Source organism: Meleagris gallopavo, chromosome 28, assembly GCF_905368555.1.
Source record: "Meleagris gallopavo chromosome 28, MGAL_WU_HG_1.1, whole genome shotgun sequence".
Lineage (NCBI taxonomy): Eukaryota > Metazoa > Chordata > Aves > Galliformes > Phasianidae > Meleagris > Meleagris gallopavo.
Window position 1 is genome coordinate 2,902,329 of NC_139431.1, and position 25,697 is coordinate 2,928,025.

General features: G+C 47.1%; 1 protein-coding gene across 1 annotated transcript in view; it reads right to left on the reverse strand.

Annotated features, from left to right (window-relative positions):
* Positions 1 to 23,135, reverse strand: part of PLXNA2 (plexin A2) — a 178,508-nt gene extending 155,373 nt beyond the window's left edge. The window contains exon 1 of the mRNA XM_085210206.1: positions 23,114 to 23,135. The gene's annotated coding sequence lies outside the window, so the exon portion shown is untranslated. The remainder of the gene's footprint in view (positions 1 to 23,113) is intronic.
* Between the last annotated feature and the right edge of the window lie 2,562 nt (positions 23,136 to 25,697).

Below are 25,697 nucleotides of genomic sequence, written 5' to 3' on the forward strand. Positions count from 1 at the left end.
GCTGAAGGTGCTGAACACACAAACCTTTGTAAGAGACAGCCACTGTCTCTAAGTGCTTTTCTGAAGAACACGGACACTGGTGAGCTCAGCAAAATATCTGCTAGCAGTATTGCACCACGTTGCCTTCCTTCCTGGTTTTTCTTCTCCCGTGAACAAGCCCTGGTTGTTGTCAGCAAGGCTTCATTTTGGCAATGGTTTTCAAACCAGAGGTTCAGTCATTCAGGGCTTTCCACAAGCATCAACCATTATGTCACTAATTACATCCTCCTCGAGCTGAGATTGCCTGCAACTAACTCTGGCTTGGACAGTTTCTCCAATAATCTTTCAAATTAATTTTCTTTGAAAACATTCAAACGCAACTCTGAAGGGGAAACATCAGCCACCAAGATCACCTGGTGGGCTGACCCACGATGGACCTCCAAATTAGGTTTAGAGGCTAAAGTTGTCTGAAATCATTGCACTTACCCTGTGCAACTCTGGCTGCGCTCTGTCCCATGTGCTTTTCTTCGAAGACACAGCCAGAAAGCCAGGTGAGTCATAGAATGGCTTGGGTTGGAAAGGACCCCAAGGATCATCAAGTTCCAAACCCCCTGCTACAGGCAGGGCCACCAACTGGTACTAGCCCTGTTTGCCCAGGGCTCCATCCAATGTGAGAAGCGCAACTCCAGCAGCCACCTTGGGATAACTCACTTCTGTGTCCTTCACCAGGTCACTTCCATTCCCCATCTCTCGGTTTTCCAGCCTGGAAAACAGCCCTCCTCCTCTCCTATAAGACACACTGAAATCTCTAGATGCCAAAAAAAAAAAAAAAAAAAGCAAATACTGCTCCTGCAAAACACGCTGCTCCAAACACAGCCTGTCCTTCATGCTGCTCCTGGCTACTAAGCAAGCCTCACCCCAGGGCGCCCGGACCAAAATTAGGCCAAGGTTCTGTTCTCCCATGGACAAAGTGTAATTAATAAATGGCTCAGGGGTAGGGAAGCGGGGCAGGACAGCAGCAGCACTGCGGTGCCTTCCGCCAGGCTGGCACAGGGAGGAGCTCTGGCCGGGCTCACCGGCTGTCACTGCCAGCAGGGCAGTTCTGCACAGCCCCTCCTGCAGCACAGCTTGGAAGGAGGACAAAACAGCAACAAAAGGCCCTGCTCAAGCATTTTCCATTGCTTCCCTTAAAAAAAAAAAAAAAAAAAAAAAAAAGATATTAAAAAAAGAGGCAGAGGGAGGGAGAGAAAGAAGAAAACATAAAAATATTCTAATTGCATTTCAGAGCACACACCGTTATGCAAAACGGTATTTAAGCTGGATGCAACAGGGGTCACTCCCTTCTGTGAGTATTTGCATGGAAAGGAGCTGCTTCACCTGAAGTCAGAGGCTAACACGGCTTCACCATGCAAATGTATTTAAACGAAATTTATCCAAAGCTGCTAAATTGTATTCACAGGAAATAAAGTCCATCCACTGCAAGTGGCTGCTTTGTTCTCCTGATTGGAAATTGTTTTTGTGTGACAGAGAAATTGCTTAAGAGAGTTAAAAAAAAGATCATCCGGTGAGTTAGAAAATTACTCCAACCTCCAGACCATGTCAAACTAAATATAAAACAAACAAACTATGGCAAACGAATGAATAATTTAAAACTGCAGCTTGTACAGCACGTCAGGAGGCACAGCTGCAGCACACAGCTGCCTGGAGCTCAATGAACCCTCCTTGCCCCACATGTGGGCTCCAGGGCTGGGGCTGTTCTGCTCCCACACTGTGGTATGTCATATTTTGGGTATGTCAGCACTCAGCTGCTCCTGTGCCTGGTGGTTGTGCTGCTGGTCCAGGAGGAGCTGCCCTGGCCATGCACATGGATCTGTTCCCTCCTGCAGACTTTACACCTCGTTTTGTCCCTTCCTGACAACTTTGGGGCTCTTGCTGCAAAGAGCACAGTTCATCTCCAGTGAGTCCCAAAAGGGAATTACTGGGTTTGCCTCCCTGCCAGGAGCAGTGATGTCCTCGTGTCACATCCACAGCTCTGGGCAAACCTCTGCACAGTGCCATTCTGCTTCCAGTGGGGCAAGCAAGTGGTAATGACACCGGGCTGCACCTCCTGAGCAAAAGCATGCATGAATGTGAGCACTGCCTTCTCCTCAACCTTTCACATCTCCCATGGTGGCTGAAGGCCTGCTATCCATTACACATTTGGTCATCCTGAGTGCCCCCAGGCTCTGCTGAGTGCCACTGTGCTCCTGCTGAGGGTGCCAAGAGTCCAGAGCTCTGCTCCTGCACATCACAAGGGGAATGTTTTGCACCACAGAGGCCTGCTGTGGGCTGCAAAGCCCAGCTCCCAGCTGCATGGCTCTCACCACTGCATCGCCAGGTTCCCTGAGCCACGAAGTGCTCTATGGCCTGTCAACTGCCAGCCCTCAGCAGCCATCCCATAATACGAGACGTGCTGAGGATAAGGCTAAATACAGCTAGAGGAAGCAGCTAGAAATAAATCATCAGTGAAAACTACACACAGAAGAGACGGAGTAAAATTGCAGAGTAAACCTTAACTTCTGTTCCCTTACCATAAGGAACCAGCGAAATGGGCAGAAAGAGGACTCCTTTAAGGGAAGAAAAATGCAATTCTATTTGCTCAGCATCCTTACAGCCGACGCGGAGATGAAGGAGCAGCACTGGGAGCTGGGATGGGACACAGCCACAGCAGCTGTGTTTGGGACAGAGGGCTGTGGGGGGCAGCTGTCAGGAATGGGGCTGAGCCCGAGGCAGACTGCATGGTGACGGGATGACGTGTGTGCAGCCTGCTTATCAGGACAGCCCTGAATGAAGAAACACAATCTCTGCTGCATGCCTGTGTGTAGCATTAAATAAACTGTCACCGAAGATGACAATGTTCCTGATTAGAGAAATGGAATGAAGCGAGGTCCTGGCTAGAGGCATTCAGCTCTGTTAACCCAGTCCTCCCACGGCTTGCTGAGCATTTACCAAACATTACACCCACGTCCCCAGGACATCAGTGCTGGGGTTGATGTGGGTGCAGGGGAACTGAGGTCCACATTGGGTGGGTGCTGGGAATTGAATTCAAACACACAGAACCACCGAGCAGAGCAGTGTGGAAATGGATGCCTGTGCTCCTCATTGAGAGCAATGGGACAGGAGGAGCCAAGCGACCCAATGGAAACAGGGGTAAAGCATTGCAACAAACTGAATTCTGTCCCTATATTTATGTTCTGGAGGGGAAGAGAGCTGTCTGAAAGGCTGTTAATTCCTCACATAATACAGCTACTCGTTTCTGACCGGCCGATATAAATAATTCCAGGTCTAAATTTCCCCACAGAAAAACTCCCCAATTTTGTTTTAAGCATCTTATTTTGCAAATAGATTGTTTACTTCAATAAAAGCTGCCGAGGAAGTACAGAGCAAAGATTAGAATGGACATCTAAATTAAGCTATAACCATTCGGCTTCCGATCCGTCCATAATAATCAGACGAGGATCCGCAGCTCCAGGAGCTGCAGCACACACAGTGCTGAGATTATGAGCCCTCCTGCTTCAGGTTATGAAATGATGGAGGTCAGGAAGCAATTTTCATGCATACATTGCTGACAGGTCGGAGACACCGCAGGAATTTTTGCATATGTTTCGAACCGTCAGTTATAAGTCACTGTCAGGAAGATCCCAGGCGAGGTGGATATTACATTTTATATCAACGAATTTCAAAAGAAGAGCCTGCTTTCCCCAGCTCCCACTGTGACAAAAGTCCTATGGTGGCAGTGGAGGAAGGATAGGAAAGCAGGTTGCCCAGCATGGTGGGTAGGAGCCCAAGAGCAAAGAGCCCACGGGGTCTGCATCACCCAGCAGTGCTTCTGCAGGGCAGAGCAAAACAGCCCGTAGAGATGAACCTCTAACATTTGTGACTCACCAGCAGTACTTCTATACTTGTTTCAGCTTCTTCTCGGGGAGACTCAAGGAGTCACTCCCAGCAGCATCTTCCACATGACACACAGCTCACAGAGGAGAACAACGAGCAGATCATTGCCCAGACCGAGCGCTCTCCGAGCACTAAGAGGCACTTATGATTTATTCCTGTAAAAATCAATTGCATCCTATTGATTACTGAGATTAAGGAGAGGAAAGGAAGTTCGGTTAAACTTGGGAACAGCTGTGTCTTTGGGTGTGAAGTTAAACCACCAAGAGCTCCCAGTTAATGGCAGAGCCCTGAGTTTCCGTGCAAGCAACACCAACAAAGCTCACTTTATTTCTGCACCCTCTAAACGCGTGTCAAATCAGTCACAAAATCAAACCCGAGGTCATACAAGATATCAACATGGCAGAAATTCACCCAGCTGCACAAGGAGAGAGAGAAAAAAAAAAAAAAAAAAAGAAGAGAGATTTTGGCAGTTTTGGTTTGCATTTGTACTATTGAAGTGCTGAGAAGCCCGAATCGTAATTGGAGCCAGATGTTCGTGATGCACACAGGGAAAGAACGTCTTTGTTGCCATCAATTCACATCCTAACAACAGCCAGACCGCCACAAGCTGGGATGGCATCAGCACTGGGCATGAGGTTGGGGGTTTGCTGGGAATGGGGACGGACCCACAGCCACAATGTGGGGGCACGGGGCAGCCATGGGGCAGCTGTGGGGCAGCTGTGGGGCTGCCTCCTGCTGTGCTGTGCGTTCAGTTGGCTCCCAGGCTGCTGTTTGCTTGTTAGTTGTTAATGTGGAAAGTTTCGTTCCGTACAAAAGACGTCTCAATGATCGCTCCCCGCTATCTAAATTAAATCTTGCTGCTGTAAAATTCCGGGTTTCTCACACAATTTCTGCTCCTGAAAACCGCTTCTAATGGAGCAGAGTCCTGCAGACGGTGTGAGCTGCAAGGTCACAGCATTCAGCGAGCAAAAACGGCAGGAAAATGGGAGATTAAGTATTAATTTCAGGGCAAAGTTCCATTTATTTGAGATTACTCCATGCCGTACGTATGCAATCCCATGTTGCAGTAATTAAAGGCAGAGTGATTTACACAGCTGTGAGACATGGAGATGCTGCTGGGTCGGGTACAGCTGGCTGCAGGACACCAAAGCAAATGGGAACCGCCTGTCCCTGCAGCTGCAGCTGAGGTCAGGCAGTGCCTTGGGACATGCAAACTCTGTAACAAACACATTATAATAGAACACCTCTCTCTTCTCACGTTTTTCATGGAATTATAGGTTGGAAAATCATTAAGGTTGGAAAAGACCCCTACGATCATCTAGTCCAACCACCCATCTACCACAACACTACCCACTAAACCATGTCCTTAATACCACACCAGCCCTTTCCTTAAGCAGCTCCAGGGATGGCGACCCCACCACCTCCCTGTGCCCACGCCTGGTCATCCTTTCTGAGAAGAAACTCTTCCTCCATCCACAAACACAACCTCAGGATGAAGTGCTTTGGGCAGCAACCAGAGCTGCCATGCACACCCCCATTGCACAGCCCTCCCTTCGTGCCTCCATCACACAGCATTCAGCAGGGGTCACTCAGCACTCAGTGTACACAAGGTTGGTTAAAATCAGAATAAATAGCAAATCACGTTTTCTGTTTGCGTAACACTTGGATGCTTTTCACGTGGCCTTTTGCACGTGAAGGGCTTCTCAGTGCACAATGCCATAGCAATGCAGACATTGGCCATCCAAGCAGGTGGAGGTGGTGCTGATATCACTGCCCAGTGAACCAAACATGGGCTGCTCAGCAGTGGGTAAATGATCCAATGGGAAAAAGAAAAAAAAAATGAACCATTCATTTAGAACCAAAGTGAGAATACATCACTTATTTAATCCAATGTGCCATCTACTGAACCAGCTACATCAACTAATGAACCCAGCAGATCCCCTAATGGGAGAGATGAATCACCTGGCTGAGCTGAGGAACCTGTTGGCTTTTCAGTTTATGCAGGAATGCATTTCATCTCAAACAACACTTCTTTTCAATGTTTTGCATAACCTGCTAGCACCACTCTACTTCCTGAACATCTCTTTGAAGGGACACTGATATAACCAGGCATCAAATCTCAGGTACAGGTTTGGGACACTGATGTATCCAGGCATCAAATGTCTCAGGTATAGGTTTGGGTTCAAAAAAAAAACATTTTCTAAATGTGCCTGACCTGACAGCAACAGGCGTACACAAGGGTGGATGATGTAGTGAGGTATTTTTCAACCTCTCTTTCACTCAGCCGCTTCACACCTCAGCTTTCGAGTTGATTAACATCACCTGCTGCAGTTAATTAAAGTATATAGGATGTAATAAGACTAATATGTTTGAGTTCTATCCGTCACAGAATCCAGCGAGTCAATATTTGAAATGAATATATCACAGAGGTTGAAAATCCCAGAGATCTGAGATTACAGGAGGAGAGAGGGACTGCATCATGCAGGGTGCAGGAAAAGGGATGCTCCATTGACAACGTGTGTGCATGGCTGCACCCATCCTGTTCCAACACACCAACACACGTGGGTCATTCTGGACCCCTCTGAAGCCTCACAGTGTGGATCAGAACCAAACTCAGCACCAGGTGCCCCAAAGGATGCCCAGCTGGTGCCAGGCCCTATGCAACAAAGGAGCTCTGGGGAGCTTGGAGCTGCAAAGAAAGCCCTGTCCATATGAATGCAGAACGTCCACTGAAATAATATGTTTGTTGTTTCCATAGTGATTTTATAAGGGGTTAAGGGGGAATTAGAGACACTTTCATTCCTCTCTCAACATTTATCTTTTTATTGTGGTACAAATGAGGGAGAGCTATTAAGAAATAGAAAGGTTTCAAGATGTGTATGTGCACAGGGGAACTATGGTTTAAAAAGAAAAAAAAAGTGTTAATAATAAAGCAATTTTAAAATTTAATCTGAGAGTTTATTTTCTCCTTTGCTGCCTTTTCTCCCCCAGGGACAGAATTTTTTATTTTTTGTTCTTGCCATGCAGAGGATTTCATACAGAACCTTCTATTTTTTTCTGGAGTCGGAGCAAGGAGAGGTGTTCAGCAACACAGAGGTCGAAGCAATGATGGCTGCTGACCTCTTTTCTGTTCTGTGCCAATGGCTTAGGAGAGAATAGAAACCAAGGAGGGACCTCCGGCACTGCTGTAAGGTTCAGATTGACTCGGATCAAAATAATGTGCACATTCTGTTCAGCTTCTAACACTTCTCGAGCTCATGGAAAGAAATGGAAATGAAACCCCCAAGTAATGTGAGCAAGGGTCTGTCTGCACTCGTGGGGCTGCAGAGCCCATGTCCACTGCCATACCACCATTGCTGAGCACTGGTTCTCCTCTTCTTGAGTTAAGATGCACAAAGCTGATCATCCCTCAGGTCACAGTAGAAAACATCCCGGGAGATGAATTCCATTAACGAAGCTAACGCAATTTGTCACTCTAGGGGACAGAAAACTCAACAGAGCCCTTTTCAACTCCTCTCCTTCAACATTAAGACTACACGTTGCCTCTGCCCTGCTGCCTGAGCCCCGCTTGTGGGTGGCTGCAGCTCCCTTTTAGCACTGAGTTCTGTGCTCTCAGGAAACGTGGACTGCTGTCAGCCTGAGGCACAGAGCTGCTGGTGAGTGACCTTATTTTATGGCTGTAGGGCAGCTGCTCCAGAGCCTTGTCCACAAATCATATCCTGAGAAAAATTGCTAGCGGCTCTATGCCGTAACTCAGAATGACTAGATCCTGTGCTATAGGTGCACTCCTTTCAAGTGCTGGATTAATTAATTAATTTAAATAAAGTCCCCACTGACTTCTGGGATAGCTGGGAGCGCCCTACGACTTTGGAAGTAAGATTTGATGTGAAAGAAAATGAAAAATTTGTATTACTTTGTGTTCTTTCCTTTTCTCCTTGACACGTTGACACATTTTTGGGTGATGCTGGCATTGAGAATGGGACGATACCACAGGAGCAGGCACTGCAGCAGCTCTCATCCAGCTGCATGGAGCCTGGGGCAACATCTGGTAGGGGTGAGATATGAAATGTGAAACAAGCTTCATCTGGAACCAACATCATTGTTATGGGGTGTCAGAGGTTACAAGAAAACAGAACAGAGCTTGGCTTGAGGTGACCGGGTCAATTAGCAAACCTCCATGGGGCTGAGGGCAGCCTGCATCGACCCTCCCAAGGACCAGGGAACTCTGAGCCATTTTGTATGGCAAAGTATAATGCAGAAGTGCCAGGATGTGGCACGCAGTCGTTCAGCAAAATAAGATGGTATAGCACTGCCTAAAACTGAGTTATAAAGCCAAGCTGTTTGAGAGACCCTGAAAGTGTGTCTCTCAATAGCAGGTAAAACATGAGTGTGTTTCAAGAGTGTAAAATGACTCTCATTAACTCCCGAAATGGGGAAGAGTGTCTGGAGTTTCAATAATGTGCCCAGAGGAGCAGTAACAAGTAAGATTTAAGAAAACTTGAATCAATTCTGACTTTCATTTCAACTTGCATATGATCAGGGAGGAAGGAATGCTTTGTGGTTAAGGTATGAAAAGGTAGTAAAAAAAAAACCAACATAAAATGCCCCTAAAAATCCCATTTTAAAAGTGATGCTGTCTCAGGGAGGATGAAATCCATTTGGCTCCCATTGAGATGTGGGCTTTGGAAGGACCTGCTATTTTTTTGAATCATGGGATAAAGGGAAAGGCTGGGGCTGCCCATGGGATGCAGGGTGGTACCCACGAGGCCGGCGGAGGCAGTGCAAAGCAGGTATGCTGAAAGGATTTACTTAAAGCCTTTAACACAAGCCAGGGCAGGATTGTTTTTCTTAAATATCTGCTTTAGCTCGAGTCATGAGATGCAAGCTTGATTCAAAAACAACCAGCTGAAACCCTATAGCTCGCACTAGACTGGAGAGGACTAATTGATTGTAATGATCCCTTAAGAGGTGGGAACCCAAGAGTGGCTAACTATCAATCTGTTTCCTAATGGAAAGGTGTGAGTGCCATTAAAACGCCCTTCGTGCTCGCTGGTTTTCTCTGAGTGGTTACACTGCACTAATCACTGCAGTAAATAAAAACCCTGGGTGATCATTTCCAGAACCGTGTAAAGGTGGGGAGGGAAAACCCACACCAGACTTCCCATGCTTGGTCTCGTTGCAGACTGGAGGTTTTTACAGAACGAGCTGCTCTTTCTAAAAGTTAAAGAACGACCATATCCCTCCAGCTGTTGGGTTAAGCAGAATGTTATTCAAATTATGTAGGGGAAAAAATGTCGTCACATAATGAGAATCAAATGTTGGCTTCGGGCGCCTTCATATTTGAGGGCTTTAAAAGCAACAGTGGCAACAAAACAGTTCAATCTTCTCTCTGCCTGCATAAAACGGACATTTAAATAAACATTAACTAAGCGGGGAGCACTGATGCTGTGGTAGCGGTTTGTGTCTGATAGACAAAATTGTTAAAGTCCTATTCTTCTTAATAGATGGTGTTGTAAAGAATGATCAGGTATGTGGAACCTGCAAGCAGTGCTCAATTTGGGCTGAGTGCATTGTCTGCCCTGCGCACAGAATGGCAAAGGAAAGGCACTGGAGAGGCGACGCCAATGGGACTGGAAGGAATTGAATTCCTCAAGACAAAAGAGCAATCAAGGCCTGTAAGCAGTCACATGGGGAAGGAAAGAAATTATTAAGGCCATTCATTTGATTTGCAGCAGCTACTTGAAGCCTGACCACAGGCAGAGAAGCCGCTGAACCAGCTCTGTATGGAGCAGAATAAGAGAACCTGCTTGCAAGCATCTCAGTGTGAAATACCATGGAAGGGCTCTCCGTGGGGCTCTGAATGCCCCAGGAAGTGCTGGGAGGGCAGCAAGGCTGGAGCACAGCTAACGAACCCCACCATCATTTCCAGATCCTCCACCATCACACACACGCCGCTATCTCCAAAATCAAGTTCTGAATTTGCAACAGGGAAGGAACAAAAGGATCCTTTGATGTGCTCAAGCACACGATGCTTAGCGGAAAATGCAAATGCTCTCTCATGCTGGAGAACACTTATCAATATTAAGGCATACATGGAGGAGAAGAAAGAAGGAAGAACAAAATGCAACACTTAACAAGAGGGTAATTTAGCCTGTTGGCAAGCACTTTAAGTCTGGTTCATGAAAAATTACTTGCACGATTGTTTTTGTGGGGTTGATGGGCTTTTATGCATAAATCACGGTATTGATTCAACGTGGGTATCAGACTTACTCAGGTGTACAACTGCATGTGGGCACGGTTAAAGCAAGAAAGGAATTAAGTGTGGAAATTGGAAGAAAAAAACCATCCCCCCTGTTGCTCCTACAAGCCCAGCTACAATTGTCAAACAGCCAGAACGCGTGCAAATTGTTAATTAAAAGCACGGTGGTGACCACCTTCTGCAGCAGTCTCAGGAGAACATCCAGGCAGGAGAGAGCTGCCAAGCTGATTTTTTTATTTTTTTTTTCCCCTCCAACCATTTCAATTGCTCTTTCTTTTCCAACAGGGAAAAGGAATAAAAATGTGGAGTGGTGGAACCCTAAAGGGAGCCAGCTGGAGGGGAAATACAATCAGCTGTGTGCTACGTGGGTTCCTCCTCATCCTCCTCCAACCCAGATGTGCTGCTCGTGGCTGGAGGAGCTGCAGGTCACTGCCCAGAGGCTGCTGCAGAGCAGCACGGTGGGACAGGTCAGGTTTTATGCATGGAGGTTTAAATCCACCATTGATCTTTTGTTCCAAGTCTGTCTCTTGCACCAAAACCTTAATAAATATTAATCAAATGTTCAGGCTTATCCTTATGTAATTTGATCAGTTTGCTTCTTTCCAGTCTTAAAAAAAAAATAAATAAATAAAAAAATAAGGGGGTAGAGTAAGGGAATTATTTGTGTTATTATCGTTATAAAAAATAACCATCTGTGCCAACATCTTAAATCAAATTAATTCTCTTCTTCTTCATCCAAGGTTACAAAGAGATTAAATCTTGTTGAACAGCCAGCCACATTCACCCCACTTCTCCAGAGGCTGAGAATTCAGACTGCAGCCACACTGCCAAGGACAGGAAGGGACACGAGGCCAAAGTGCCACGTGATGCTGTGCCAACACCAAACTGCCATCCTCCCCGCAATAAAACTCAGCTTTATGTAGGACCTTTGATGAAGGCTTCCTGAGCCATCCAGAGCTATTAATTAATTGCCATCCCCGTGGAGCAGGTGAGCGTTACCGTCCTTATTTGACACAGGGGTCAGCCCAGGTTGGATGCACCAAGCTCTCAGTTTTGGGGTGTACAACGGGTGGTGCAGCCCCATCCTGTGCTCCACAGCAGCATCTGACCAAAGCCTCAACCTGTGCAGAACTTAAGGCTAAATCACAGCCCCATCCTGTCTCTGAGTATTTGGATCTGCTGTCCCCAAACCACAAGCCTTGTGTTTCACAGTAGGCATATGGTAACACCTCCATGCAATTAAAACACGCACATACTTTAAGATATTTGGTGGTATTTGCTTTGTCTTGCTGACTCAAGGCTGCCCCATAGAAACATATGCTCCTCTTTGCAAATTGCAAATTAAAAAGTTGGGAAGTATCACAGGTCCTCAGTTCCTTCCCCAGTAACACAGCACTGTGCACACGGTTCAGTGACCCCTGCTTTGGTCAGTCCACCATTAAGTTACCCAAGATCGACAGAACTTTCCTTATTTCCCCTGGGAGACCCCTTTCACAAGCTTTCGGACTTTCGTATGAGAATTTTCCCCTTCACATTCAACATCTTTCTCTCATTCCTAGTGCATTATCTAATCACACGTGCTCGTATCTCCTGGCAGAGGTCCCATCCCTCCTGGTTCCTGCACTGGGAGCACGGACCAGGACGTCCCCTGATGGCACCTGGGGATCAGCCCTAATGGGAGCTAATCAAATGGTGACAGCCCCTCTGAAGAGAGAAGTAATTACATAGTATAGATCGTATGTATCTCTTAGGAGATGAGGGCTTGGATTTGATTATCTAAATTCTCCTTAATGCTTCATGATGAAGTTAAGGATGAATATTGCCTTGAAAGCAATTCAGACAGAACTTCCCCTTGGAAAGAAAGGTCTTGAAGCATGAAACGCACGACCGCAGTCTGCCAGAAGAAATCGTCAGGCTGCAGTTTCTGTTGAGTTGTCCAAGCTGTAACCAGAGAAACTGAAAAATTCTAGTAAAAATCTGGCCAAGCACAGACATACTTCCAAAATTAGGAAGTTCTGAATCCACTAGGGAAGCTAAAATGTACGCTGAGCTTTTTCTGGCCCCCAGGAAGACAGAAGCCCCTTCTGCAGACCCTTCCCACTGGCCTTTCCTGCACCATCCTTTGAAGCAGATTGCTGCCAGAAGCACTACAGCCTCACACACAGCCCGGCACCCCTTGCTCTTGTTATAAAGGGATTTTCCAGACATTTATTTGATCCTGGTTTCAGCCCCCTGCAGAACGGGATCAGGGAGCCAGGGTTGTGCTGCTGAGCATGGAAGGGCTCTCTCAGCCCTGAGGTCACTGCTAATGACACACAGAGCTCCGCTGCCCTCCTCCTCATCTCCCCGCACACCCTTGGCAGGCAGCTGGAAAGAAAGAGGCTGATTTGGATCCTGTTTAAATATTGATCACAGTTTTTTTGTTGTTTTTTTTGTTTTTTTTTTTTGCTAAAACCAAAGCCTATCGATTCGCCTGCGAGTCGGCAGCCTCAATGCTTTGCTGCACGAGATGGGAGAAGGCTCCTTGAGTTACGACGTTAATAAGAGCAGCATAGGAGGAATCCCTGATGTTCAAACCACAGCCTCAGATGAGAAGATATTTCACTGGCGGAGGCCCCTGGGCACTCCATGCTTTCCAGTGTTTCACCATCAGCTGTGCTGATGAGCCTTTAATACAAAGGCTATGGGAACTAGTTACCTGCAGCTCCTACAGCTCTCCCAGGAGCCGTGATTTGGGGCTCAGGGCAGACAGCCATCTGAGCATGACCCACGGGCCATGTGTCTTGCATGAGGTCCCCACTTTCACATGCAGCTTAGGCACATAATGAGCTCAGCGTGTGGATTTTCTCTTGGGCACCATCAGGAGATGCTCAGTGCTCCAAAGCCAGGCTGAAGGGTTCTGCCGGTTCAGGGCAGGCATAGGGCTGTGCTGGGGGGCCCAAATCACAGCAGGGAGGATATGGGTGCCAGCAAGCATCTAGACCACTGCAGAAATAAGAGGAGGAAGAAGATCAAAGCACACCCCAGCACTCTGCATCAGCAGCTGGCAGAAAAGCAGGAAAAAAAATCACTTATCCCAACTCTGCCCAGCCTAACCTGAGAACACCGCAAGGTTTTTCTGATAACCAAAGCAAACCAGACAGCAGTACGACAGCAGTGGGCACCTCCCCTTCAGATGGAACGCGTTATCTCGCTGTCAGTGCCAGACACATCATGCTTGAGGAAGCAGCAGCCACCCCTCCAGACGCCCCACTCTTGGACTTGGCAACTCGAGCAGCTCTCTGCCAGGGGGAGAATAAATCCTTCCCGTCCCATGCAGCGCTCAGGCGACCATGAAGCATGAGACTTGTTTAATCTGATTATTTAAGGGACAAATCTCTCCCGCACATCTGTGGCTGCAGAAGGTTCTCAAGGGAAAAGCCAAATTAAATTATGCCCTCAGCAGTGCTGGATGTGGGAGTGCAATCCTGCAGCCACAGCACAGGAGTGGAAGTCTGAGGTTTCAGCTGCTCTTATAGCAAAGCACTGCAATTCTCCACTTCTTGGTTCACAGGGATGCAGTTCACCCACCTGTCTGGGTACCCTGCAAAGGAGGGTAACCTTTAACAAATTGTTTCCAGGCCACGGAGTATTTCTCTATGCAGAACCTCATGCTTTACCAGCTGCTGCTTCGTAAGGGTAAAAACAGGTTTCTCTGTGCTGTTTCATTTCTAAGAGTTCAAAAAAGTTGACAAGCCCAAAAGGTCCACTACTGAAGGAAGGAAGGAAATGAAGTGTGCTAGGTTGCATGCCCGTATGAAATACATGCAGCCACACTTGTGATTATCCTCCAATATGTTTCTAACATATCGTGAAACTGCAGCTAGTGTCAGAATAGGCTCATTTTTAACATATCTGAAACAAATTTCTCCCTTCATTAAAGTAGAATAATTGTCACAGCATAATGTAACTTAATGGCAAATTGGAACACACAAGGCTGTCTCCGTGCCATGGTAATTACATTTTAGATCTATGCTCTGTGTTCAGTCTGTTTTTCAACATATGCAAAGTGATTTCAGAGGATATTTAGAATGTGTTTGGGTTTTCTTTTCTTTTTTTCCATGAGAGCAGTGGGGAATGCACACAGTGGGGACAAGGAGCAGCCTGGGATAGGAGCATCTCACTGCACCGGGGGCTGCAAGGCTCAGGCATGAGCAGCCTGAATGCATTGGATTCAGTGACACCCATGGGAGTACCTGCAGAATGGTGGATTTACCTTCCTGCATGTGATGCTGTGCAAAAAGCCTCATTTAAGAGCAGAGAATGGAGGAAGCAGCCTGGAAAGTAGGCTGGGAAATAAAATATTCCATAACTAGGCCACAAAGTGCTGTGCACCTGAAAAGAGAGCATAAAACCTTCCTCAAGGGTCCACCAAACCTGGATAAGCAAATCACTAAGGCTAAAGAAAATGAGATTAAGCCAAACCTGCAAGATGCAGCGTGCCTACTCCCTCACACCATGTGCTTTCTTCGTGTTCCTGCTCTTGAAACAGGTGGAAAAAGATTCCTGGAGAGCACACACAGTTCAGCAGACAGCAAAAGGTTATGCTGGGTGTGAATTCTGATTCTGAAGTTTTCCTCAGTTGACATGCCTTCCTGTGTCTGCAATCCCAACCTGACCTTTTCACTTAAAATAATGCTTCCCATATAGGAAATCATAGCTGCTAACAAGAAACCCTGGGCTCAGGAAAGTACATTCTCATGGTCTTGCTACAGCATCCAATGCACTGGAAAGGGAAAAGGAAGGGACCTCTGCAGCAACAAGCCTGCATTAGCAGCCCAGCCCAGCCTGCAATAATACCAACCAAACACCCAGCATCTCCACAAATAAGGAGGAAAACAATAAGGAATAGTCCAACCAATAAGGAATTCCTCCAAACAAGGAGGAAACCAACTGCAACACATCCTCAATTGTTGCCCTCCAGTTTTCCTCCTCCTCATCCTTCTGGAGCACAAAGAGGACACACAAAGACCAGGACGTGGTGCCTGCAGAGATCAGCATTCATGCCGTGTCAAATCTGCAAATTGTTTGCTCACTTAGAGGAAATTTACAATATGGTCTGGGCTGTAGAGGCAATTGTTGTATCACACATTTTCCTTGTGGACCGTGCCTTAGCGTAGCGTACTCATTACACCAAAAATGCAGCAAGGCACCAGCTGGGTTTGCCAAAGCCAGAGGTGATGCGAAACAAAGAGAAGCATCCATACACCCAGAGAATGAATTGGAAAGTGCACTCAGTGGTCTTGCTTGGTATTGCTTTTGGTCCTGCCTTCAGTGCCAGCTGATCCCAATGCAAGCACTCAGCCACATCCCCATCCCCAGAGGCTGCATAATGAAGGAGAGTCCCAGCATGGTCCAAGCAGCAGAGCCAGAGACTGAGATTTGTCTGGGTCAGCACCCACTGGATTAAACCCAATGGAGATGTCCCTTTGGGTGTACCCAGTGTGTGCAATCACAGCCCCTCCCCAGCCATTGCAGAGAAGAGCTGCGAGACAGCTCCACATCCTCTGCATTAAAAAATGCATCACGTTGCTCCTCCGCACCCTGCAAAGCCACCGCAATATTTTAAAACATGGATTATCTCCAGCTTCTGCTTCTCCTGATGGTTCCACCCCATTTGTCTTGCAGCTCTAATTTCCTTCAATGTGTGTTTTCTTTACAGGCTACTAAGTACAGAAAACTTCAAGCAATCAACTGAAGTTTATGCATCGACATCTCACTTTGTCAGCTTGGAATTCATTTCCAAGGAGGCAGTGAACTTTAATGAAGGTGGAAGCTGAGCCCTGCCGTTGTGCTCAGCCACTCACAACCCCAAACGGGCCGTTCTTTGGAAGGGCAATTCAGAACCAGAAGCCCAGCTCCACCAAGCATTTTTATTTTATTTTTTTTTCTTAGGGCTCCCCTCCTCCTCTTTTCCTTATTTTCTGTGGGTCTGAATCTGAGTTTTCTGACTTCCAGCTGTTTGTTGGCTCCTTGCAGTGCCCACTGTGGTGCCAGGAGGCAGTGGAGCAGGATCTGGAGGGAGGAGCAGAGCTCTGCAGCCCTTCTCCCAGCACATCCTCTCTCCCACGTTGCATTTCACTGCGCTCTCGGCCAACTTCTCCCTTTCAAAAGCAGCATCAGACCAACCCTGCTGTGCCACCTAATTAGAAATCTCCACCAAACACTTTGTGTGTGTGCCCATGCACGCATGCACAATTTTTTTCTTCTTTTTTTTTTTTTTTTTTTTTTTTGAGATGTGAGTGACATTGCAAATGCAACTTTCATCTTGGAGGCTCGGAGTGTTGCCATAGAAATTGCAGCAGGGAGCCACCAGGTCGTTAGCTCATGCCCTAAGGACTGCAGTGCTCAGCAGGGGATGCTCCCCGCTCCCTGCTCCCATCCCTGCTGTGCCCCAGGACTGCTTCCAAACCCAGACAAGGAGGAAAGCACTGTGGTCCCTGGGATGATTCATAAGCAGATGCGCGTGTCCACATTCACAGACAAATGACAATAGCTGTTGGAAGAAGCAGCCATGCGCTGGCTCACAAAAAGCAAAGCTAAATATCCAAACGAGCCTTTAGAATAACAACGATATTAACAACCACTCACATCTGTTAGCCACTGGCAGGGCAGGTGAGTGGGGTCCCAAATTCCTGCATCCCTGTCCTCACAGCCATCCCCATTAGCCACATCTCCAGGACCCCAGGTCCTTCATACCAACTGAGAGCAGTTTCTTTCAATTAATCACTGCTAAATACACACACAAAAACCCTAAACCCACTATTCAGAGATCCACAGTAAGACTCAGCACTGTCCTTACACCAGATCCCTCTGGATCCAGTTCAGATGCAACAGCAAAACGGTGTTTGCTCAAGTGGTTTGGCATCCTCCTCTCCTCTGACAGATTCTCCTTCCAAACAACTCTGCTTCTCAGTGCATCTGTTTATTGGGAAAGGTTGCACCCCACATTCCCTCATCCCCATCCCCACAGCAATCGCACCTCCAGCATCCTCCTGCCAGGCTTTGACACTCCCAAATCCAACAGAGACCTCACAGGACTTTAATTAATGAGATAACAAAAGGGAAAACACCCAAAGAGTGAACCCCTGAGTTGAAGACTTTATCTGCTCTTCGCAGCTGTATCTTTTTTTTTTTTTTCCCTTTTCTTTTTTTTTGAGCTGCATTCCAGGCCCGTCAATACAGTTTCCCATTAAATTAAATAGCTTATTGACTGGTGTGAGACGGAGCCACAAGGCCGATAGGATCCGAGCGCGGCACTTTCTCAGCGCAAACAATCACAGGTCACTGCACAGTAAATCAGTTGGTAATGGAGTTTGAACTCCGAGAATCAGTTCTGTGTACCCTTTTTATTTGTTTTTAATTTGTATCAATGGTAATTCTGTCGGTCTCAATTTGTGTGACGGCAGCAGGTTGTGGAGCAGCAGAAACCCCATTTTTCTTCTTGTTAACCATTGCGCTCGCAGCACCGCAGCATTTCCGAGCCCACACGTGTTAAGATCTCCAGGTACAGGCAGAACCCTGTGCTGCTTTCCTTCCCATCCCACCCATTCCTCTTCCACCTGCAACGAGAGCTCAGCACTCACTGATGACACTGTGAATTTACCTTATACATTTCCAAACCATTTATGCTGTGAGCATCTGGGATACCTGGTGGCAGAGAGCACCGCGGTGTCATTGCGAGTTACATTAAAATACAACTTCCTTCTCTTGCTTAACACTTGCTGACAGATAATTTGGGCAGGTGTCTGCTAATATTTGCTTTTTAAGAATTAATGGATATCGTTTCCAATGCATTTTTCTTTAATCCTTACCAACCCCTCTGCCCCAAGGTATGGTCTGGTGTAGCACTGCTCTCCAAAGCAGCTCCTCAGCACATCTGACACCTGTGGCTGCCCTTTGGACCTCTTCCAGTGCTGAGCGTTTCTTTTGCTGCTGGAAGACACGACTGGCACCAGTGCTGTCGCTGTGAGCACAGCCAGGATTTACGAAGGTGCAGAAGGTTTCCTTTTGTTTGTTTCGTCTCTTATTTCCTCCTCAATAATTCATGTACAGCTCTGCTCACCTCTTGGCCTTTGTTGAGGCTCCAGCTTATGACTGCAGAGCGTTGCTCAAATACTTAACCAGCAATTTTTGGACCGATCACATGCAGAGCAGCCTCCATCCTGCTCACTGCTATGCACAACGAGGGCTGTGCTTCCCATGGGCATTACTTTGCATTTCAGACCGGAGGCATCGCTTTGTTTGGGCGCCCAGCTGCTGCCTTCACCAATGGGATGTGCAGAACGTGGCTGTTTGCAAAGCCACAGTCACAAGTGTTCCTCCTCTACAACATTTCGGGAATCTACCCAGACGTGTTAGGAAACTGTCACTTGCATCCACTTCTTCTTGCAACCGGAGGGTGATTTCTTCAGAGCTACTCATCGAAGGCTCCAATGGAACCAGGCAAGCAGTGCTGCTGTCCCCACTGACCCCCAAAGCTCAGTGCCTGGGCAGCCACGTCCCACAAGGATGGGCTGAGGGCTGCATCCAGAGGCACTTTCCACTCTCAGCTTCTCCTTTGCCACCCACCACCAGCAGTGTCCATGGGTGGTGGGTCCAAGCAGCCACCCACCTCCCCTGCCTTGCTAGGCACTGCTGGACACCAGTTAAGAAATACTAATTACACATTGAGGATTTACTCAACTTAATCTAAGTTAGACATATTCAGGGGTCCTGCAAGCCTCTCCAAACAGACCATGGAAGATGATAGATGCTGTGATCTCTTCCATCACACACCAAACAAACCTGCATCACAAAACTATAAACCAGCAGCTAATGGTTTTTCAGCAGCACGCTTTGGCCCTTTGCACATCTTTTAATTTGCTTTTAATATGTATCGATCTCCCCCCTTTTTTCCTCCCATCCTTTCTGTGTCAGCAGGTCAGAAAGGCACCAAGAGGGGAATATCCTCATATATGCATAGGAACAATGCTTTAATGGATATAGACTGCTGCTACCCACAGCTGGTCTTCTTCTCACCTCCAGTCCTGAAGACTCAATCCTAGCTAGGAAAGCATAGAATGGTTTGGGTTGGAAGGAACCTTCAAGATCATCCAGCTCCAGTCCTCTGCTATAGGCAGGGATGCCTCCCACTACACCAGGCTGCTCACAGCTCCATCCAACCTGGCCTTGAGTGCTTCCAGTGACCGACTGCACAACGTATGAACCATTCCCAGCTCAGCCCTGGCCACGCAAATGCTGCCAGACAGACCTGAATAAGGAGAGCCTTAATAAAAATCAGGATCCGCACGCAAACAGAAAAGGACTGAACTCCTCAAATAAATGGCTCCCAACAAACAACGTGACCAGCTCTCATGATCAGCTTACGCCCTGAAGCATGAAGATTATCAGCTCCATGTAATTTTCTCCTAGCTGATGTAGCTGCAAAGACTATTCATATTCATATAAATGTCTAATGTCTAATCCTCTAATCTAATCCTTTTTTTTTTTTTTCTTCCTCTGCTTGTGCTAAAGCTCCACAGCCAATACTCCAAAGCCCTCTGAGCAATGGAATTATTGATAAATTACTGCAGAAAGGAGGAGCACAGTGCATACACCAAACCCACCAAGCTCTGCCTCTCCTTGAAGAGTTTTTATTCTCCTCTTAAAAAGTCAATGTGTGAATTTGCAGGACAATTTGAAATGCACGTTCAGGAAATTAACTCCTGACCCCCATTGGATGCACCACCCATAAATCCTCCTCAGCAAAGCACGGTGCTCCTTTTGGAAGAGGGGAATGGGGAAAATTCTTATGGAGACGTTCGTGCACAAAACGTGCGTCTGTGATGAGATCCTGGAGAGGGTTGGAAATGAGGGCAGCTGCACAGCTCCAGCCAAAAGGGATGAATGGAAGGGATAAATATGGCAGAGAGACAGACTGGGAGGGGACGCAGAGCCCATGTCCAGGTTTGGTTATAACACAGCATCTCTGTATATCTGATTTGTCTATGCTCTGGGGTACAGGCTTGTACAGTGCCCAGGAATTACACATCCAGACACCCTCCGTGGCCTCCGAGCATCTCCATATTCAACACAATAATTCCAGATCCAGGCTTCACTCGGAATGAGGCTGCAACTCATCTACCCATTATCTCACTCAGACCAACAAATAACCACCACACAGAGCTCCTTCCAACCCACTGCGGACGCAGACCAATTTTGAAACACTGCCCTAAAGCAGAAGGGCTTCGTATCCTATTATGAGTCCCCCAAGGCCAGTCAGCTTCTCTATTAACTTTTAGCTCAAACTAATAGCACATTCATAAGCAATTTTGTGGGTCACTGTATCTGAGACTTTAAGCTGCTGTGTATTTTTTTTTTCCTTAGAAATCAGCATTCCGCTTGGCAATACGGAATTATTTAGACAACAACTCCCACTAAAAGACCCTGCTTTATAAGCAACGACTTTTTTTAGTCCAGAAAAAAAAAAAAATCTATAAAACTGCCCAAAATCTCCTGACTTCGAGGAAGAATTTTGACACAACAAAAAAGGACGACTTCCCCATTTGAATACGGCCCTTTTCAGCAGCATACACAGGCACTCCCACCTCAGTAGGTTTTTAGCTGTGCTGTCAGACAGATCTGCTCTGTATTAGATTTCTTCCACATGCTTTTTGCAGATACTGAATGCTTTGCAAATACAATTCGTTTTTAAAAAGCATCTCTTTCATTCCTTGTACATGCATTCCCCATTTAAGCTCAACTAGGGACAGATGACAGCTCTGCCTGCTTCTAGAGCTCCCCTCCCTCAGTTTCCTTTGCTGCATTCAGTAAAGAAAAAGAACTTTTGCATTTGTTTATGAGTGAGCAATAACACGTCTGTGTGTTCTTCACAAAGACATAATGCTTGAGTCAGCCATGGCTAGGAAATCTGCCTGGAGAAGTTCATTGTGGAAAGGTTTGCCATTAATCCAGGCAAGAAATGCAGCAAAGGACACAGACACACCGCAGCATTCTCCATTTAGAACAGCAAACTGATTTTCCTATCTGCTCCACACTGCTAACACTGCCATTTGTACTCCACTTGCTCATCTTCTGACAAGTTTTCTTGCATTTCTGATTTCGGGTCTGAGCAAATGCCTCTGCAATTCCCTCTAAGCAGACCCAATTGCAGCACCAAGTCCAAAGGCCGAGTCCTAACCCAGGAATGCAGTTGGACATGCTATCGTACATGCACTTACAAGCTAAGCTCACCGTAAGCTAATCATATTTTCTGCCCATTTCCTGACCTGGGGAACTTCCAGTGAATTACATCCCAAGGAAGGAATGGGGATCTCCATGCTGCCCATAGTGATGCACCATGCTCAGGGCAAGGCAGGCACCAGGCCCCCATAGAAAGCACCAATTGCTGAGAGCACAGCAGCTTCGTGCCTGCAGGCAGAGGCAGCCCTCTGCCCCCCAACAGAATGCCTCACCATTCCCCAGAACCAGGGGATATAAATCCCTGACTATGAGCAAAGAAGCTTTTCCGAGCTGAACTAAGAGCATTTCAGTGTCTTAGCTGCGATTTAATACCACTTCTGCAGCTTAGGCAGTCGAGACGCAGGAGAGATTGGGTTGGGATGTTCTTTCCCTTTTGAGTTTAACTTCCATTCCCCTCAGGTCACACATGGCACTAAGTTCAGTCTGAAAATGTGCCTTTTCCCTGCATGCCCAGCAGGTTGGCTCTGTGCACACCAACACAGGGACCCCCAGCCCTCGTGCCATGCTTGCCACCCAGCCAAGACAAGGATAGCAACCTGCACTGTGATTGATTACTTCCATGCAACCGTAATTTTACAGAACAAACAACTGCAACACCACAGAGGTGGTTCTGGTGGTGCTAAAACAGGAGCAGCTATATGGGAACGAGTAGAAAGTGACTTGCAATGGGCTACAGTGCAGTCTGCAGCTCCTGCACAGGCACCAAAGGACACCAGCAGAGAAACTGTGCCGTGTTCCAGGCATCAGCACTGTGCTTCAGCTCCTTCTGCACTGATACCACGTAGGTTCAGCCCCATAACCCCACAGCCAGCCCTGCAGGCAGGAGAGGAGCACCTATGGGCTGCAGATCTGAAGAGTGCTTTGAGGTTTCTTGGGTGCTTTTAAACATCCTTCTGCCCGTTTCACAAAGATTGACCTTTGTGCACCAAAACAAACAGACACGTCTAGAAGTACAGACTGTATGAAAAATAAAGACGTTGACATTAATAAATCATTAAAGGATTTCTATGCCCGACAGCAAGCACGGACCTTTTATCCCTTATTTCTAGCTTTGCATCTGGCAACTAATCCAGTGAAGACAAGAAGAAATTATTTATATTCTTTTAGCATCCCATAAATCAAATATTGCTTTGAGGACTGAGCTAATATTTTGAGAATTGAATATGGGGTTTAGCCTGCTTTGCTGCATGCAGTGAATCTCAGACTGCTGCGATATGAGAAGGCCCAGAGATACAAAATCCAGAAAAATAAGGAATCTGAAATGTAGCAGCAGGAGGAAATAATTTACGGTAGCATTGCCCAGTGTGGCTTTGTACAGTGAGAGAGTTATGAAATGTTGTTGTGCTTTCTGTAGTGGTACTTTTAAATGCAGATAGTGTGAATCTATCAAAGCGATATTTGTTTTCTTGTTTCATTTTCCCCACCTGTGAGGAGACATCGATAGAGTTTAACTGCGAAAACACATCCATCTCCCCTCTGCGCCTCCTTTATTAAGCCACACTTGGGCAGAAAAAAACACCCAAAGCCATTCACAGCCACTTGTCTTCTAAAGAAGCAACAAAACCAGAAATGCACTGACAACTAGGACCGACCATTTGTTGCCTGTAACTGGGAGGAAACACTGACAGCATCTTTGCAATTAGCCGCTCTCGGGGGTACCTTAATTCTTGTTGTCCTCAGCAGGGCTGGGAGCAGACAACGAGGGGAGATGAGATGCACAACCACCCGCTGGAGAGTCCCCATCAATGATTTTAACCTCCTGACCTGGAACGAAAGAGGTAATTCAGTCACCATGGAAACTGGGTGATGGCCTCTCCCCAGCTGGAACCATCACTGCCGTCACTTGGGCCAAATCGCCCGCCTGGCTCCATGCGCAGGCAGGACATGGGAAGCAGCAATGGAGGGATAAGTGATTCTAGGACATGATGACAACACTGACAGCTTAAACTTCAGGTCACTCGTGGTGCACAAGTTGTCAAGTAGTGCGACAGCACGAGGAGCTCCCCGCACCCTCACACACCAGCAGAGAAGCGACGGCGTTTTTCTGTGGGTTTGGATTATTTCTTTTCAGCAAAAGATCTCAGGAATGCAAATGGTTGTGCAGCTCTCGTGGCACAGAACGTTTCCCAGATGCTTGCAGGAAACAGCCCCAGCCGTTCCTGATGTTGCTATGAAGTGTTAAACAGCCCAGCGTGCAGAACATAAAGCAGGGTTGGGATGTCCTGAGCACAGTCCTGTCCCCTCTTTAGAGTGGAATGAGACAATTGCTCAAGCAAATACAAAGAGCATCTCTGAATGAGCAGCATGGCTTAGTATGAGAAATGTCAGTGCCTATAGTGCTTGAGTGCCTGGAGATCCCAAGTGAGAACAAGGCTTCAACATCCAGGCCCAAATATGCTCGTAACATTGAGAGGAAAGGACAAGTTGCAGCTACAGAGTCAGGTTCAGACAGACTAAATCGCTGTCCTGCAGCCAACGAGGGAAACCGGGCAGCATCAGAAGAGCTCTGTCCCACATGGAGGACCACGCAACCCACACTCTTACCATCCTATGAGAAGAGCTATGGTGATCTGCATGGAACCATCGCATCGCAGCCCCCAGCAGAGGCAGACCTGCAATCCACTCAGCAGCACGTGGCGTGGTGAGAACGAAGGCTTGTTTAATGATTTTTAATTAATTTTAATTACTTACGATTTTTTTTTTCTTTGAGCAGTAGCTTAACCTCAGTGAATCCCAGCCCCTCTGATCGCTCCAGGACTTCTGCCAGCTTCCTCATTGCAGCTCAGTTCCCCTAACGCCATTTGATAATGAAATGGGTTTTAAAAGAAAGGGACAGAGGGAAAAAAATAAAAAAATAAAAAATGAAATACCTCCAGCAGAACCCCAGGGAGCTGGAAGAGGATTATGATTTGGCAGAGAGATGAAATGATAGTTTGGGAGCTCACTTTATGAACGCGGATCCGTGTTGAAAGCGCCCTACTTTTAAAAGACAAAAAGTTATGGCCCCATAAGGACTTTCCGCCTTCCCAGCTTCCTGCAAATGCCTTTCTGTGTGGGAGAGCAGCTGAGACAGCAGATGTGGGTAGCAAAGGGGAAGGCTTGGACCTGGTGCAGCCACAGAGGAGCTGCACCGGCACTGAATCTCAGCCGAGGGAGCAGTGACAGCACGTCCTGATCTTCTCAGCTCTGCACAACTCAGAGCAATTTGGTGTCACCCTTAAATTGGTCCCTTCACACCTACAGGAGGTTCTCCATTAAGCACCGTGTCCATCACCCTCACGTGATGGGTTCCTCTCCAGTACCTTCCAGCCAACCCTCTACACATCTCCCCAAAGCTCAGGATTGTGAGTTTTGCTTGAGCAAAGTCTATTCTTTCTGCTTCCTCTCATCTCTTCTTTACACGTGGGTCTTCTTCCTTCCAGCTTTACTCTTTAATCATTCACTCTCATCGAGATCCTTTTCCACCTGCACCTCGATCAGCTTCTCCTACAACACAAGGCATTGCAAACCACTCCTGTCAAACTCTACACAAGCTTTGTCACAAGCGTTGGCCAGCAGCACTGGATCTGCCTTTTTTCCCCCTGTGTCTATAAACATGCACTGCTCTGTTCATCATTCAGAACTTCTCCCTGCGGCTCTGATCTCAGCCCAGCTGATCTCCTGCCCAGCAGCCCTGGGCACACTTCAAAGGACCCAGAGTCTGGGCAAAGGACAGAAAGGAATCTGTAATTTCTGGATGCTCTCCTGAGGCTTATCTGAACCTCAGCACAGCTTCTAAATCTGAGCTTTAAGTCACTCCAGAGTGCATTTCTGTTAGAGATGTTTGGGCATCCACAGTCACAGCTGGAAATTCTCTCCAAAATATATGGCCCTTTTATGGCCACACTCTGCAGGCGACAAAGAAGTGGAAAGGAGATGATGGAGATATTTTTGAAGTGTGTACACAAAACGCTTTGAAATGGATGTTTTTATGACACTTACTGCCTGCATTGGGTCCCAGCAGAGGTGCTGCTCTCTCCAGGTCCTGCTGGCATCAGGGTGGGCACATCCCCACCATGGGGAGGAGCTGGGAAGGAAGAAGTGGGCTGGGGATCACAGCCCCCACCCTGCCTCCAGAAGGATGTGCATAATTCATAGGCCATAGATTGTATATACCTTCATCATGAAAGTTTAAACAGACTGGTTATTACTATTGACCATTAAAAGGCAATTTTTCCCCTACGTGTGACAAGGACTATTGACA